The sequence below is a fragment of the Rattus norvegicus genome, chromosome 11 (assembly GCF_021556685.1).
Source record: "Rattus norvegicus strain SHRSP/BbbUtx chromosome 11, alternate assembly SHRSP_T2T, whole genome shotgun sequence".
NCBI lineage: Eukaryota > Metazoa > Chordata > Mammalia > Rodentia > Muridae > Rattus > Rattus norvegicus.
The window spans coordinates 75,269,308-75,287,855 of record NC_141544.1 but is presented as its reverse complement, the minus strand read 5'-3'; the positions used below and the strand labels follow the sequence as shown (position 1 = coordinate 75,287,855).

Genomic DNA, 18,548 nt, shown 5'->3' with positions numbered 1-18,548 from the left:
CGTGTACCAGTCACCGGAAGCTGCAGCGTCTGGTCATGCTGATTGAGATGGGTTCAGTGCTGGATTGATGTCCTTGGCTTTAGATAGCCATTCAGCGAATGCTAATTCAGATGCTAAAAGGTCTGGAGCTCACTACGTAGGAACAATAATTGTGGCAATACAGAATATTTCTCCAGAAGTGTCTGAGGAGGGATGTGACAGATATTTAAAAACAAATTGACAAGCTCACAGCAGGCAGAGGGTGTCTGTGTGTATATTATTCCAGGGGAGCCAAGGCCAGTACTAGAAGTTTCTATGAAGAATACTTGAACCCGAAACCAGGGAGATTTGATGTCTAACAATTACATCATTTCTGGGGTGGAAATACTTGCTGGTTCCTGATGCTCTCAGGCTGATCTCTGCAGGACCATGTATGGTAGCCTAGGAGGATCCAGCTTCTAATCCAGCTCACACTTCTACTTTTATATATAGAACACAACTCACTGAACCAAGTCCTGGGAAACCCACAAGTTAATCCTTTAGAGCTCATTCTCATGGCTGCTCAGTTACGACAATGCTTGGCATAATAGCGAGTCAGCCTTTAATGTTCCTAAAATTCTCCAGCCAAGCAAATAAGGCTGAATTGGCTAAACCAAAGTGAGGCCCCAACTCCGAACTGACACTGGATTTGCATAAGGTCATATGAACCTCATCCCACACTACTTCAATTCCAAGTGGCGCTCTGCTGGGGTCCTAGGATTCCTGGAGCTGGATAATATATGTACACAGAGATAACATTTTATCTTTTCTACCAAGGGATATGTAGCCCAGGAGATAAATGGTAGATAGAAAACCCTTTAGGGAATGTTATATCATTAAGCAGATTGGAATGGAGTTGCTTTTGAGGAACTAAAGGCACTTCATAAATGGATTTGGGGTACAGCATGAATAATTTTAGTTAGTAGGAGAGTTTTCTGATAGATTCCAAAAGCCCTTCATGAATGTTAATAGAAATTGGAGAATATTTTCAGATCTTTAGAAAGAGGCTGACTGTTACGTCCAAGTGATGGCTTGGCTGCTATTCTCTGAAAACCCCCTCTTTGCTTGAGGCATCAAAAGCCCCACCAACAGTTTACAAAGCTTTACTATTTGTAGTTCTTTTAGTTCTAATGTTTGCAGCTACTTCCTGCTAGGTGGCCATATTTTATGTCGGTGTGTAGCATATATGCATGTGTGTATTTACGTGCATGTGAGCCCACGTGTGCCCTGGCATGTGGAGGCCCAAGGCTACCACTGAGAATCTCCCTCCATTATTGTTTACTTTATTCATCGAGATGCAGCTTACCAGATGAGCTCACCTTTACAGCTAGCCTCTGTAGACGGCTTGTTCCAATGATCTCATCTCTACCTTCTGAACGGGAATTACAGATGGGCTACCATATTTGTGTGACGTTTATCCGGTGTATGAGTCAAGGTTCTCTAGAGTCACAGAACTTATGGGATGTATGCCTCTCTATATTAAGGTAATTTGTTGTGTTGACTTACAGTCTGTAGTCCAACTAACCCAACAATGGGCAGCTGTGAACGGGAAGTCCCAGGATCTAGTAGTTGCTCAGTCCCACAAGGGTAGTGGTTTCAGCTGCTCTTCTGTAGAGGTAAACTCCAACAGATGTGCTGGCAAGTAAATGGCAGCAGGTGAAGAAGAGCCAATCTGCCTTCTTCCATTGTCCTTTTGTAGGTCTCCAGCAGAAGGTGTGTCCCAGATTAAAGATGTGTACCACCATGCCTGGATCTGGGACATGTTTTGCCTAGGCTGACCTTGAACTCAGAGATCTCCTGCCTTAGTTTCCTGGGATTAAAGGCATGCACTACTTTACCTGAGCCTAAGCTTTTCATAGCCACTATGCCTCAAGATCTCCATGCCAAGATCCAGGTCAGAAACTTGTGTCTTCCAATCTCAAGATCTGGGTCCCAGGTGAGCCCTCCAATTCTGTTTTGTAGCTCATTCCATACATAGTCAAGGTGATAACAAGGAATAGCCATCACACTTGGGTTCTGGGAAATCTAAGCTCCAGTCCTCACACTCATGTGACAAGCACCGAGCGATTGAGCCATTTTCTCAGCCCCCTGTGTAGGGTTTTAACTAAAGGGCCAAGTCCAAGCTATAGGCTGTTCTTACCAGTGTTATTGTTATTATGTTGAGGTTTTGGATTTTTTTTTTGAGACAGGGTCTCACTTTGCAGCCCAAACTGGACTAAATAGTCATAGCAATCTTTCTGTCCCAGTGTTTCAAGTATTGGGATTGCAGGTGGGTGCTACCACTCCCATTTCTGACTATACTTGTGGTATTGTCTGGGAAGTTTCTGGCAGAATCCCTTGTGTGCCCCAGTCCCGTTGTGCTGTTGGACTAGGTTTTTTACCATTCTCTTTTCTGGACTAGTTGGAGCTTGTCTAAGTTGTCATTTTATCCGCTAGTTTCTTTCATGCACTGGCCACTGGCAGTGTAACTGAGGTCCTTCTCTCAGATTATTTCAAAAACAAATTGCTATCATTTTTTTCAATATTTATTTTTATTTACATATATAGGTGTTTTGTTCACATGCATGTCTGTGCACCGGGTACATAGTGGGTGCCCTCAGAGGCCAGAAGAGGGCACCAGAACCCCTGGAACTGGAGTTACAGATAGTTGTAAGTCATCATTTGGGTGCTGGGAATGCAATCCAGTGCCCTTACCTTCTGGGCCAACTCTCCAGTCCCCACCTCAGGAATTTTATAGTTGTTGCTTACTTATTCCTTTTATTTATTTTTCATCTTGGATAGAAAAAAAGCAACATTATGCAAACTGATTGTTACTGCTCTGCCACTGTGATCCGTATTCTCTCTTTTATTAGGGAAACCTTTCCCATAGATTGCTGAAGGCAGGAACCCTTTTGCAGCCTTCTAGGCAGGCCCAGGTAAATCATGCTGGTCTGAGCATGGTTTCGGTTCCTGAAGCAAACACCTGGTCCTCAGAGCCTCCTTAAAGTGGGAGACAGAAGGGGATTTGCAGACTTATTATTCTGGGCTCAGGACACACAACAGTTGAAGGGAGATACCCAGGGAAGAGAGAAGAAGTCAGAACCAGCTGGTTAGAAATGTAGACGATCAGGAATGCCAACACCAGGAGGCTTGAGAAATTAAAGGATTGAGTGGGGTGGGGGAGTTGGAAATTTATGTAAATACAGAGAATAAAAAGACAGCTTTGAGAAAAAGATTAACATAATTATGATTCCAAGAGTGTAAGATTTTGGCTAGATCATTAATTCGGATTCACTGGCGGCAGTAAGTGAAGAAGCTAGGGGTGGGGGGAGAGGGAGTTGCTGAATAAATGTGCTTGGAGTTGACTGAAATGCATGGATTCACTCTGCACGGCTCTACAGCAGCATTCTGTCTCCTCCCTGTAAGATCCCCTTGGTGTGGTCCTCAGTGTGAGCGCCAAAAGATCTAATGTGTGCAGGGTGCTGAGATGTGAGCATGTGGCTACTCGCTGAATACCCTGGGAGATCATTGCCCATTTATAACAATTCCAAATGTTTGAAGAACTGATTGCAACCGACGCAGTGCACAGAAAAGAGTTACCAAGGAGCCAGGCGTTCAGAGAGGTCACCGCAGAGGAAAGCAGTAAACCCTGCAATCAGCAGCAGCAGTGTCTAGGACAGGGCTGTTTTCTGGATTTCTGAGCTGGTGTAGGCTGGACCAGAGTTTCATTTATCACTACCTTGGTTTTAGAACATAACAAATTTAAAACACCTTGCCTTTCCGGTGCTGCCTGATAAGACTTCGGAGGGCTATGAAAAGGGAGTTGCTATCCAACAGTCTTCTTCCAAGTGCATCAATAGAATGTCAGAAAAGAAGGAATCACAATGGATGCAGGCCAGTGACCCTTAACAGGACATATGAAGCAGAATAATTTCCCCCTGGTAGCTGTAACAACCCTAGCACCCAAGTCTTCATATTTCTGGATGTATCTAGACTAGCACTGTACCTGGCTGAAACCCATACAATTCTTTTCCAATCTCGTCACTTAATGGATGAGGGAATAGAACCATATCGGTTAGGAGGTTTGCCCAGAGTCATATCATGCAAGAGTATGGCAGCCAGCAGTAGAACCATGCTCTAACCGCAGCGCAGACCTCTGCCGGTCACTCTCGACATTTCATTGATTGAGTCAGGTCTCTGAGATTTCCAACAACTTTCACCAGTAACAAGCAGTCCTAGAAAGTATGACAAAGTATGGCTTCTTTGATTGTGTAGAAACTTCAGTCTATCAGTATAAAGACACGTTGAAAAGAAATGGCGATGGGATGGGGGGGAAATGAGTGCAGAGGGGCTTGCCTATTATGACCTGAGAAAGAGAGGCTCAGACAGTGCTGGGGTTGGTGGCTGTAGTCAGCTATAAGCAGTTTTCATAAGTGCTATCATCCAGCGAGGAGGGCTTGTGACTGTAAAAGAGTCATGTCCAATCTATGGCCCATGGGCCTCATGCTTCCCAGAAGAGCTATGAATGCAGCCCAACACATTTGTAGATAACAGCATCATATTGCAATGTCAAATGCTGGACATCCCTCCTGTAAGACATTGAGACTGGCTGTGGGTATGTGTGTATGGGGCTGTGAATCAGTCTCCTGACTTCGGTTGGTAGTCACACCTCACAGAATGCACACCGTAAATTCAGCCAGGGGTCAGTTCTTTTCTCATCCACCTGTGCAATCCAAATTTATGTCTAGCTTTTCAAATAGCCCATGGTGGTTCTAAGACTCTAAATAATCTAGTCGACAAATCGATTCCTGACCTTGGACACTTAGAGGAGTACGGGTTGACATTTAGCCAACACCAGGGCTGAGACTCCCCATCTCATGAAACTGAGTCCTGTCCCCTCTGATCCTAAGTTCTCTGAAACTCTGCTTCCTCCTGTACATGGTGGGATGTCTGAAGGCTTATGAGGCAGAATGAATGAGTTGGTACCTGGTAACCAGGGCATACATTTAGGCCTCACTTTCGTGAGTAATTCCTTTAGCATTCCAAAATTCTCAGGGCTTTTCCAGCCTCCCAAATCCTCAGCTAGTTTTCCCGGGATTCTTGAAATGCACACGAAGAACCAGTCTGCACCACATTTCATTTTCAAGGGCACTCAGAGAATCTCCATTTATTTTTAGGCTTCCTGGTTTTCCCCTCGCCACTGATCCTACAAGCTACATATTTCACAGAGTGCTGGGAGACTACTGCAGCCCCTTCAAGCCCCACAACTGCATGGAATAAGTTATGTCTTCCCAGGCAAATTACTCAGACGGTTTGGGATAAACTCCTCATGTTTGAGACAGAGCCTAGAGCATTCTCTAGGCCTTTTCATCTGTATGAGACTCATCGTTCCTTGTGGGGAAGGGGCGGGGATGGGGGACTGAGGGAACCTGCTCAGTCTTTTGGGTAAGTCTCCCGTAGGGGCTTGGGTTTTAGATGTACCCCTCTGCTGATGAGACGGGCCACTGATGAGCGTCTGTGTTGTGACAGAGCGATTATGCATGTTGTGAATAAACACACTGTGTACGCATGTGCGCTGTCACAGCAATGAATAACATCCAATAAATACCGGGTTCAGAGCGCGCCGCTGTCTTCCTAACAGCTGGCACAGCTGAAAACCTCGCCTGCCCTATTAACACTCCACTTATCTGGAATCTACTCAGCGAGCAGAAACAGCTTCATAAATTCGTACAATTTGCACTCTCCTTAGCCTCGCTTGTTATGTTGACCTTATGCTTCCCATACTTCAGAGGATGGTCCTTCAACTCGGTGGCCCTCCCTCAGGACGCTCCGCCCACCCCCGGCCCTGCCTCCTCTGCCTGTGACCTTTACCTCTGCAATCACTGTCACAGGCAGAGCCAATGATAAAGCCTGTCTCTGCTACCAGGGCGGACAAGGGATCACGGCCATATCCCCACCCCTACCCTCTTCATTCTGGAGAAAGGTGACATTTCCGACATCCTTTCTCCTGGCCACTTTCTTGTCGCCCTTTCTTTCTGTGGCAGACTAAAATGGAGGGGTCCAAACCCTCTTCCAAATGGGAAGGAAGGAGCCAGGCAGGTAGCAATTTGGTTGTCCGAGTAAATATTTGAACCCCCTTCTCAGTGTCTTTCAGAGATTAGCCAGTTGTCTTCAAGATTTGTGTCAGTTTCCTACTAAATTACTCTAATATAAGCCCCAATCACACTGCCTTTTCCCCTCCCCCTTCCTCCTACATCCCCCTCCCTATCCCCTCTCCGGATTCCCTCCCCCTCCCCCTCTCCTTTTCCCACGGCTTCTCTTTTATTCCACACTGTTTTCCCAGATGCTTCTTTAGCCACAGTTCACAATTCAACACATCTAGTTATCTTTACCTTCACCCAGGTATCTTTCCATTGGCTTTGTTGTGTGAGTGCTGGGGTAGGGAGGTGGGTGGTGTCCCCCTCTCCCCTCCATATACTCTACTCTTCCAGCAAAACATTATCCTCTGTTATCTCCGATTGAAAATGAGGAGGGGGTGGTTCTCTCTGCTGACAGACACAGGTCCCTTTCAACCCGTCTCCCTGCCTGGCTCTAGGATTGCTGAACTCCTGTGGACTAGGCAGGCTGCTCCTGACACAGCTGGGTACTCCTAGCAACAGCATCATTGAAAGTCAAGTCACACACTTTAAAAAAAAACTAAAACTTTCCTGACTTGATGAAAACAAAGCAAGAAGAGGTGGAGATGGCGGAGGGAGGAGAAGCAGAAGTGGGTTGCTTAATGGAGACGCTCAATCTGAATATTTAATATGCTGGTTTTATTGAATAAAAGGTGAAAAAGTGGCTCCTGTCTGTTGCCTGCCTATCAAACCACGGCAAGCAAGCATTCTTTTCCCTGACTGGAGCTCTTTATTACTGTATAGGTTCCAGAGTGTAATTATGGTCTATATCTGAGCTGTATTACAACGTACACGATTGAAATTCTTCAGCTGAACTATTTATTTATGACCAGAGGAACTATTCACTCAATTTCCTTGAAGGAGTTTCCTGGCAGTGTCTCTTATTGCTTGGCCCTTCCTCAAGATGGAAAGTCCAGGGGGAAGTCTCTGCATCCAAGTCCGGTGGTTTACATGAACTTCCCAGACACATCTAATTCATATTGTTGGAGGTAGGTGCTTGGCTGAAGGAGTTTCAAGGTCCTAAATGTTTCCGAATGCTTGTTGTGTTTTCGGAGCTTTCGTGGGAAGGCGTTTTTATTTTAGATATTATCATCTTATGACATCTGATTTGGAATCGTTTCAGAAAATTGCTTCCTGTAGGTACAGCCTGCTTGTCGAGCAGTTCCTAAAGAATAGCCCACAGCTGAAGGGAAATCATGCCAATAAATATGTGTTGAGGACATTGCCATGAGGGGAACAAGGCAGGGCTTTAGGGCACAGAGATGGGGAAGGATCAGAAGCATTCAGAAGTTCTTCCTTCCCCGGCAAGAATGGATCTCACAGCTAACCACGAGACCCAAAACTTGGGAGAAATGTAGCGTGCTGGGCGGGCAGGAAGGTAGAGTGGAGAAAAATAGTCAACATTGCTCATGCCTGGTCTCTACCTTCAGTATAGAAAGATCCAAGAGAAACAAACATGATAATGCAATAGTCAAGTTAATCATTAAGATCATCTTATTTATTGATTGTGACTATAAATACAAAACTGGAAAACATAGAGCGTGGGGATTTGCACTTAAGGAACTGTTGGACTGCTTAAAGGACGTCTCTGAGCAGAAGTCATGTGACCTGAGAGAGCGGAGAGACGGTCATCAGTCACAGGGAAAGATCTCTCTGGACAGAGGAAAAATTAAGAGTCTGGGTTCTGAGACTGGATTGTAAGATGGGTGTGTGTTGGGTCCACAGTGAAGAGCAAAGAGGGCGATTGGGGAGAATGAGAGCGGGGAGGCGGCTGAGTCTGACTCAATTATTTCCAGTAGACCGTGAGATGGTTTGGGGGCTTTATTTTAATTCTAGAGTGATGTCATCAGATGTTACCAGATAGGACTGCCTTTAGAAGCCCACTTTTCCTGAGTTTAGCGATCCAAGAGATGGAGCAGAGGAAGGGGCAGGGAATAACTTGCCTTGGATTAACATGCCACTTCCACGAGGCATACGGATATCCACACTTACTGTCAGCCATCTTTATGACCTCTTGGTTCCTGTGTAGTTTTGAGGCTGATTTTCTAACCTTTCATTGATCCTGGGAACCTCAAAATTACTTCTAACAAATTCTTTCGGTTTAAGTAAACAAGGTTTTATATCAGACATGAGACTGAGGCCGAGGGAAGGAGGTCCTCAGCTGAGCTGTTGCTCTTTCTTTCTCAGAAAGCCCGACAAAGCTTGTAAACATGTAGATTTTACTCAGTCACACTCCATCAGTTCCCCGCATCGTGACAAAATGTCCCAGATTCTGGTCTTAATGCTTCGTTCTTTTTTTTTTTTTTGTCTGTGTTACTATTGATATTTGCTGTATAATTAGAAAGAACTAAATTAAGAATTTATTTTAAAACTTAAGTTTCAATTTTAGGTGCATTTATGGAGCAAGGTAGTAAACAAATGGTCAACATTTGCTTTCAATTCTGCGACATTAATTCAAGTTGTCACGAGTGAGGGGGCTCTCTCTCCAAGCTTGTCTCAACTAATACAGTTGGACTATTACACTGGGTATTTGAGGGAGTTTTGAGATCTCCGACTAAAGGGGCCTGTGTAGGGGCTAGAGAGAAAGAGAAACTTTCAGGTATCCTTTATCCTCTGTGGTGTTTCTAAGCAACTTTAGTGGAGGCTTTATTCCTTCTCTAGATGTCAACACCCAATGACTGTTTCCTAATATGTTTATAATATTTTTTCATCTATTTTTATTTTTTGTAAAAACTGTGTCCAGATGGTGCCAGAACAATGTTTTATTCCTGTGGCCGAAATGCTCAATGTTTAAGTGTGCAGAATTAGCTATTGCCCTCTGTCTATGTGTAGATACCTCTTTTATTGGAATTTATCAAATAGTTCTTCCCTAACGTTTTATTTTTAGGTGCACAACAAACATCTCAAAACATGATTACTTTAAAATAAATTGACTCATTTAGGCAGACTTTTTAGTACTTTTTAAAGGAGGGGATGCTGTTCTTTTGAAATAGGGTTTCTAGTAGCCCACTCTGGTCTTGAACTCTCCACACAGCAGAAATGATGTTGATCCTCCTAGCCCTGCCTCCTCAATCCTGGGATTATATGTGCATGCTGCCATGCCTGGTATTGGTGCTTTTTAAAAATTTGAGTATTTTAATCTGACATTTTCATTTAATTAAGGCTCCCATCAATTCTCTTGTTAATTTCTTCCTTTACTCTGTTGCCAAAAGTTATAGACCATGGTGTACAAAGAAAATGATCTGTGAAACATTTTGTGTTTCAAAATCTTCCCGCTGGAAACTATGTGACTTTTATTAAGTTCATTATAATAGGCAGAAGAAAAAGGTGTATATACTTTTTTTTAATCTTTATTAACTTGAGTATTTCTTATTTACATTTCGATTGTTATTCCCCTTCCCGGTTTCCGGGCCAACCTCCCCCTAACCCTCCCCCTCTCCTTCTATATGGGTGTTCCCCTCCCCATCCTCCCCCATTACCGCCCTCCCCCCAACAAAGGTGTATACACTTATCCATGGGAGTGGGCCTACCACGGAGGTCATGACATTATTGGAGACTTGTGCCATAATTTAAGAACAAATCTGATCTTTCCTGTTACTTCATACTCCTGTAGCATCTTCATTATAAGGATAGAATGTCTTATCTATTGTTAAGCCAAAGAAGATGAGCTTGTTCAAAAATCTAAAGACATAGAAATGTGTACGATGATGTCATTATGCAGCAAGGCGGGTCCAGGATAAGGTGAAGCCTATCATTGGGTGAGAAGGAAGGGTAGGCGGGGAAAAAGTCGAGGAAAGGGGGAGGAGGAGGAGAAGCAGGAGGAGATCAAGTTGGAGTCTACAGAGGAGGATGGTTCAGATTTAGGTGAACTAGGTCAAGTTTACTCTTGTCTAGATGGACGGTTTATATCTTTATCAACTGGCAGTGAATTTATTGTGTGGATGAATTGTCAATTGAGATTTTAACACATAAATCTAATCGCTAAATTACAAGTTTCTGGAACTTTGATTTTACCAGGTTAAAGAGGATAGTGTGTGAAAGAAATGGCCAAGAGGCAGTTGGAGCCTGCGGAAACTGGTTCTGTTGCCCACACGGAGTGAGAATACACAGGAAGTGCAGAATGAGAGAGAGAGAGAGAGAGAGAGAGAGAGAGAGAGAGAGAGAGAGAGAGAGAGAGTGTGTGTGTGTGTGTGTGTGTGTGTCATGGTAACTACTGCTTAGGGGACCTCATGGAGAGGGTGGGTAGAAGGGAGACCACCAGGAGAGGGCGGCTTGTAGTCTGTGTGGCAGAGTAGCAGCCGGAGTGAGCGGATCCGGCTCTTGGGTACTGATAACAAATGACTGTTTTTGATTTTTACCGCAACAAAAATGACATATCGGTCAGCAGGGAAACAGACTGTATCAGTGGGTAGGGATGGATAGGCGCTCTCCATGGCAATGGGGTTAAGTGACATTTATAAGTGACATTAGAGCTGGTTAACTATGCTTCAGCAAAAGGGAGGTTCTCATCTTGGGACACGGAATGATTTCCAAAGGAAGTGCTTTTAAATGGAACTTCAAGGAGAAATAAATATCCAATCAAGCAGAAACACACCGTAAGTTTCTAAGCAGAAAATCTGCATGTAAATGTACAGTACATTTAGAACTGTTAGCATAAGTAATGCAAGAGTTATTTATTTATTTTAAGTAATTAATTAGTTAATTAACATTCTTGATATGGGTTCTTTCATAATGCAGAGAGCTAAGGTGCAGAATGATTAATGGTCACTAAAGCTGCCTTGAACCAGTTGCTTCCTAGTGTGTTGTCAAGGCAAAGGGTGGAGGGTGTGGTCAAAGAGGGAGCAGATTGAGGGCAGGTTTTTTTTGTTTGTTTGTTTTAAAGGAAGAATGAGAAAATCTTCCAAATGGGAAGAGTTGTATCAAGAGAGGGACATGCTGTCTTGTTTAGTGGTCTTTTGTGGTGAGAACGAGACAGAATCTGAAGTTATCTCTATTGTATTTATTTTCTATTAATCTTTTTAATAACCATTCCGTTCTTTTACATCTCAAATGATATTCCCCTTCCCAGTTACATTTCCACAAACTCCACATTCCACATCCACCCCATCTCCCCTCCCCTTTGCCTCTGTGAGGGTGTCCTCCCACCTTCCCACCCACCATCTCCCACCCCACCGCTCCAGCATCCCCCTATGCGGGAGCATTAAGCCTCCAAGGACCAAGGGCCTCCCCTCCCACTGAGGTCAGACAAGGCCATCCTCTGCTACACATGTATCTGGGGCCATGGATCCCTCCCTGTACACTTATTGGTTGGTGGTCTAGTGCACCCAGCCAGCAGACATTGTTCTTTCTATGGGGTTGCAATTCACCTCTGCTCCTCCAGTCCTTCCCCCAGCTCCCCCACCAGGGTCCCTGGGCTCAGGCTGATGGTTGGCTGTGAGTATCTGCATCTACATTGGTCAGCTGCTGGTAGAACCTCCCAGGGAACAGCCACACCAGGATCCTGTCAGTAAGCCCCTCTTGAAAACAGCAAAGGTGTCAGGGTTTGGTGTCTGCAGACAGGATGGATCCCCAGGTGGGGCTATCCCCAGATAGCCCTTCCTTCAGTCTCTGTTTCAGTTTTTGTTTCTGTCTTTCCTTTGGACAGGAACATTTCTGGGTTAAAAATTTTGAGATGTGGGGGTGGCCCCATCCCTTGACTGGGGGCCGTGCTGGAGGTGGTCTCTACAGGTTCTATCCCCGCTTTGCTGCACATTTTGGCTAAAGTCATCCCCTTTGGTTCCTAGGAGCCTCTCACTTCCCTGACATCTGGAATCCTCCAGTGGCTACCCCCAGTTCCTCATTCCCCACTGCTACATATTTTTATTCAATTCTCTGACCCTCTGTACCTCTTTCCCATCCTCCTCAGTATCTGGTACTTCTCCCCTTATTTCTTCCCCCTCCTCTCTCCCTCCCATGTCCTCCCTCCCTCCACCTCCTCTGATCATCCAGTTCCTACCTCAGGACCTCAATCCATACCCGGGTCTTCCTTCTTCCTAAGCTCCACATGGTCTGTGTGTTGTATCATGTGGTTGTGAGATTTGGGCTAATATCCACTTATCAGGGAGCACATCAATGTGTGTTCTTTTGTATCTGGGTTACCTCACTGCAGCAAGTATAATCCTTGAATAATCCACAGGGGCATTCCCTTTGTACCCTGCACCCTTAGTCCATTGGTCTCAAGCAATCATCTCTTCCAAGTGGGAGTTCCTGATTGGCTGGCATTGTCTTTGTCAGCAATCCTTGATCTCTCAGGCATTCTTCAATTAGGCCCTCTTATGGAAGTTGCCTCTGCTGTTGTGTGGCCCTCGTTTTACAGAGGTGGTCATTGCTGTTCCTTCTACACTGGGGGTAACCCATCACCTACTCTTCTAACTCCTGACCTGGCTACTATCCTTTGGTATACCCCAGATACTTGCTGTTTCTCCTGGTCATGTGCTCATGGTCCATCTCCCCTCATGGCAGGTTCCTCTCTGTTCTTTGTTCTTCCTTCTTCTCCACCTGGTCTCTCCTCTCTCCAACCAAACCAGGTAAACCAAAACCTAACTACCTCTAATCCCTCCAGTAATTGGCCATAGCCAGTTTTATTTAACCAATAGTTTTAAACCTAGGACCAAGGAGGTTTGCCCAACCAAAGCTTGCCAACACGATAAGTCACTCATAGGCCTAGACCTTTGGATATAGATTGTCGCATTACAATACATAGTGACAGACCAAACCTCAACGCTGGAGTCACTGTCATGGGGTTGAGTGCTGATGTCATGCCTGCCCAGTGGGAAGAACAATTAGGACCCTATAAAGGAACCCAAGCCCTCCCTGGGGAAAGGAATGGGTGGACTGTCATATCAACTTTTGCACTATGGCCGCTGAAGAGTGTGGAGAAAGCCATGGAAGAGCTAAGCAAGCAGTACCAGTGCCACATTTAAATCTATGATATCAAGGAGCTTGGACAGTACCTGTGCCAGTCTGGATTCCATGGAGCCATTATCTTCAATGGCCATCAGTGACCTTTCTACTGACGTTGGGTCCATAATGTTAGCAACAGATTCCCTGGACTGTCACTGAGAGAAGGAAGGTTACCTGGAACCAATCTTAACTCCATTGTAGTACCAGAATCTGTCTTCTAGAAGGTCTGCCCTGGGAGACTGCTGATGAGCTGTTTTAATACACAACTTAAAAGCAGACTGGGCTTCAGTGATCCAGACCCCCCACCCTCTTCGTTTCACTTCAACTCTTTACCAGTCACAGTTGGTCTGCGTTGCCAAACGATGGAATGGCTGATCATTTTCATTTTTCGTGAAATCCTTGCCTTCACTGGTCAGGGTAGAGGGCTCAGTTTTGTCATTTCCTCAACCCTAACCCTGTTTCGCCTCCTGAAGCTTGCCAATGCACCAGTCACCACGGTAAAGCTGACCTCTGCCTCCATCTCATTGAATGGCTCATGGCTACATCTCTCAGGAGGTGCAGCTTTGTACTCAAAACAGATGCATCTGTGAAGTAGCAGAGGGATTTTCCAAGGCAGTTGAAAGGAGAAGCCTATCTTGATTCAGGATAGCAATCTTTAATATATTTTATTCAAAATTTCAAAATATTTTAAGGCAATTTCATACTTAAATACTGTATTTGGATAATTTCTATCTTTCCCTCTCCCCCTCCAACTTCATTACTTCTTTAAAAATTATTATTATTATTATTATTATTATTATTATTATTATTATTATTATTGTGTTTGTGTATAGTGTACGTGTGGGCCATGCATGCATCATAGCTCACGTGTAGAGATCAATCCTCTTTTTGCACCTTTATGTAGGTTCCAGGAAAGGGGCACATGCTTCAGTCACTGAGCCATCTCACCTACCCAGGAAGCTCTTATTTCTTAAAGTTGAAATAGGGAAAAGAGGAGGAGTTGAGGAAGGTGTGCCTCTCTTGCTTGGGGCCACTTACCATTCATGAACACAAAGCTCAGATCATCAACTGATGGATGCCCCAGTTTCATTTATACACAAATGAAAATATCTATCTATCTATCTATCTATCTATCTATCTATCTATCTATCTATCATCTACCTATCATCTATCTATGTATCTATCTATGTATCTATCTATGTATCTATCTATGTATCTATGTATCTATCTATGTATCTATGTATCTATGTATCTATGTATCTATCTATGCATCTATCATCTATGTATCTATGTATCTATGTATCTATGTATCTATGTATCTATGTATCTATGTATCTATGTATATCTATCTATCTATCTATCTATCTATCTATCTATCTATCTATCTATCTATCTATCTATCTATCTTTCCTACCCTCTTTATTATCTTTCTGTATAAAGCCATCCTGGTTACTGGTGCCAGATTTGAAGTGAAAAGTTTGGTTTTGAAATAGGATATATTTTGAATAGGAAAGGAACCTTAGAAAATTTGGTTAATTTAGATCTTGACTTTCACGACCGCTTAAGGAACCCCTATTTACTTTTCTGTCAGAGCAGGTTCTGGATGGTTAACAGGAACACGTGAGTTCCTTTCACTCAGCTGAGTCCTGAGCTAAGGTTTAGAAGGCATTCACATCTATTTCCATACTGGTTTAGAAGTATCAGTTAGCGGATCAACTTTAACATTTATATTTTAATCAAGGTTGTAGAGAGTCAAAACATAAATTTGTAGAATTAACTGTTTGTTTCAATTATTCCCTTTTGCTCGCCCCTTGGAGAAACTAGGGACAGTCCTGGAGTTAAAATCCTTATAGTTTCATATCCTACCATCTTTTCTCCCAACATAGAATATCCCTCTCCTTGTTAAGATTCACAACGAGTTATTTTTCCTTTGATAACAGACATACTCCACCTCCGGTTGCTACTTTCCCCTGCTGTTCTCTCTTGTTCATGTGCTGGCCGCAGCAGGTGGTCCTGGTTTTCTCTTGCTATGATGATTTCTAATTGTCATGTACACTATATTCAGATTTACATAACACTTCATTGTAAGCAAACTAACTGCTTGGAGAAGGGCTTATTAATCAACCACCATTAACAACAACCGTAAAAGAACATTTATATATCACTGAGCATAGTACTGACAGTGGTAGAGAGAATTCCAAGAATTTTTTTTCCTTCTTTGGCCTCAGATTATTATTACTTTTTTACGGCATTCTCCTACAGCATAACTATGATCAGTTGTCATATGCCTGGTTCTGTGTATTTCTCCACACAGGCATTTTTTTTTCAGATGCAGCTAAGTTTATCATTGTGTTTGTCAAAAAGGAATATTTTCTAAGTGGACTCAGCATAACTATATGAATAATTTAAAAGCAGAGCTTTACCAGCTGGTAGTGAAGGGAGACGTCAGAGATTGCAAATGTGTGAAGGAAGGAATCTTCTGCTGCCTCCCTGAGGATGGAGGTTCCCATGTTTCAGGGACTGGTGGGAAGTCTGGAGAAGCTGAGAACAGGTCCTGGAGGACAGCCAGGAATGAGATGAAAATTCTCATCTTACATTATCCAGGAACTGAATTCAACAATCTGAATAAGTGGGTTCTTTGGAGTTTCCCACAGCCCAGCCTGGCAGCCATCTTGATGTTAGATTGTGAGAACCTGAGCACCTATTTAAATCCGTGACCCCCCCCCCTTTTCTGACCCACATAGTGATGAGATAGTGAATGGATAGAAGTTGGTAGGAATTTGGATTGCTATAATAAGAAACTAACAACATGAATATTTGATTGTAGTGAGAAATCTGGTTTCTTAAAAAAACCCAGTTATGCTATGTCAATATCCCAGGTGTGGGATAAGGCTGCTTCTCAGCAGGTGACTATGATTTGTCTTATGCACTAGGAGGGATGCAATTTTTGCTTAGCTGCAGGTAGTTTACGTTTGGAATTCTGGGCACTTTGCAGAGGGCCCAGGAGGGGTGGGGTTGCTCTAAGAAGGCTGTGCTGGTTCCTGCTGTCATGGTTTGTCAGTAGGTCAAGCGAAAACCTGAGAGGAAGTTACAGATATTCTGATGATTAAGATTGGACTTGCCCCCAAGAAACTCAATGTCCCTAATCAGCAGAAAGTAGTTTAAAGAAGTCTAAACCCCCTTTCCCTCTAACCTTCTTTCTCTCTTACCTGGTATTGTTGGGGGGTAGGGTTGGAAGGGATTAGAGATGAAAAAGGGTTAAAAGGTTGGTAGATAAGAACCTAGTAAAGTAGCCAAAAACATCACTCTAACATAACACTCTTTTGAACGTTGGCATGAGGCAGGGTCTCAGTTTTCTCTTCAAGATTTTTATGACTGTGGGGAGGTTTCTTAACTTTTCTGCATCTCTACTCTTCATCCATAGACAGAAATAGAAATGGAAACACATGTACTTTATAGAAGGAGTGAGGAGATCAGCTAGGAATATGTGGGGAGAGCATACTGAAGATGAGTGTGCACTAAATGCCAACTGTCTATGTTGTAGCATTTGCTACTATCGTTTCTATTATCAAAGCATCTATATGTCCCAGCATGCATCACATAGTAGGCTTTTGTTCCATGCTGGAGCATGCCAGCTTTCCTTTGTCTCCCCATTATTATTCGGCCGTTCCCAGTTCTACTAACCGCTTCCTTTCCCCCTATCTCTTACACTTTGTGCATATTGATTTTTAGACTGGAAGGGAAACATTTATCATTCTTAATTGCAATAAAATCATTACAATGGTGTTAAACATTCAAATAGAAATTAAGTTCCACTGCATAATGCAAAGACGACTATTAATCTGTGCCCGTAGCTAAGCCCAGGAAGAGTGATGTGCACAGGACGGTTGTGATGTGTTAATACTGTCATGATGCTAGGGAAGAATCTTCGATCTGAGCAAAACAGTGATACTTTACAGGCAAGTCTTTTTCTGCTTCAAAATGGAGAATCAGCCGATAAATTCCCTCAGCAAGATGGCAAAGTAGAAAAATAATCTTAAAAAAAAAATAAAGACGACATTTAATTCCCAAGTAATTATCAACACTGCCTGTGGAAGATAAAGTCGCAGTGGTGATATGTAAAGATTTATCTTCATCCTCAGACAAATTACCAAAGGAGCTGATTAGTGCACATCTTCTGGGCCCCTCTGGTTCCGAACAACTAAGATTTCAGCCCTTGAACCTGGCAGGCAAGGCTCTCAACCGGGGTCAGATGGGGGTTTTTCAGGGCAGGAGTCCGAGCTAATTTGTGGATCTCCCTTTAATAAGAAGATGAAAATGCAAATTCATATTTTAGGGAGAAAAAGGATGACTTATTCTCAAGGGAACTGAAGTCAATTATATCTTTATAAAAGATAATAAATATCAAAACTATTATAGAACCCAGAAAGATGGGTTATTGTTGCTATTAATCCCTTGCCTGCTGTAACAGTACGATGCTTTCTCCCTAGATATTCAATAAATAGCGCGTACTTTGATCATCACCTTGTGACAACTGTTTAGTAATATAATTTCCTGAGAAAATTCAAGTTTTCATACACCATGGTTTGCAGAAACTTGCCTAAATGTTTCAGACAGAATGAACAGATAAAGAGCCTTGCGTGGAAGGCCACATTTTGTGTTGGATGTGACAAGGGGTTTCTGGGATGTCATGTCACTCCCCAAGAAAGGACTCTGGAGAGTGCAGTTGTCTGCCTCTCTCTTGGTATCCCTTCCAAAGCTATACTGTAGCATCTGGCTTTGTTGACAAGGTCCTCAGCTCTCTTTCCCCTTGACTTACATCACTACTTCCTTTCTGGGTTCCAGAGAAACATCTTCCTTGGATCTCGCTTGCAGTCAGTGATAATGTGCAGTTGCACCTTAAGACAATTAATTCATGGGTGATTTTTTGTGGTAGGCTCAGTGTGGCAGAGCACTCCATGTCCTAACTTCAGAGAAGGGTGACAGTCATACTTGCACAGAGCTACTGACACAGTGTCACAGTGTCTCCATTCTCTCTTCCCTGGAGGGAAACATCACCAACCTTGGAAGGAATCAGAAAAGAGAAAGCCCTTAAAGCTTCTTTGGCTAAACAGTAGTTGTCTCTTCCCCCAGTTCACCCTTAATCTAGCATTCCACCCTGTCAAACTTGATTCTCATCTTTTCTCCAATTATGTAATGATCTCTCCTGTTCATTTCTGGCCTCGAATCATCTCAGTGTTCTCTTCCACTGGGGCCACCATTCCTCAATATTTACCTATTTCTACCCCTCAAATCTGACCTCAAATATTCCATTTCAAAGAAACCCTTCCTCCTTTGACTTAACAGACGAGTGGAACCCAGATGAGCACTTTTTGGCCTCAGATTTCATAGATACGCTTCTGGAATTGCTTTGTATATCACTAGTCTTTATAC

General features: G+C 43.4%; 1 long non-coding RNA gene across 1 annotated transcript in view; it reads left to right on the top strand.

Moving 5' to 3' along the window:
• The first annotated feature begins 6,736 nt into the window (after window positions 1-6,736).
• LOC108352339 (uncharacterized) overlaps window positions 6,737-18,548 on the top strand; it is a 76,097-nt gene continuing 64,285 nt past the window's right edge. Inside the window, exon 1 of the long non-coding RNA XR_015633085.1 lies at window positions 6,737-7,162. This is a non-coding gene — a long non-coding RNA (uncharacterized LOC108352339). The remainder of the gene's footprint in view (window positions 7,163-18,548) is intronic.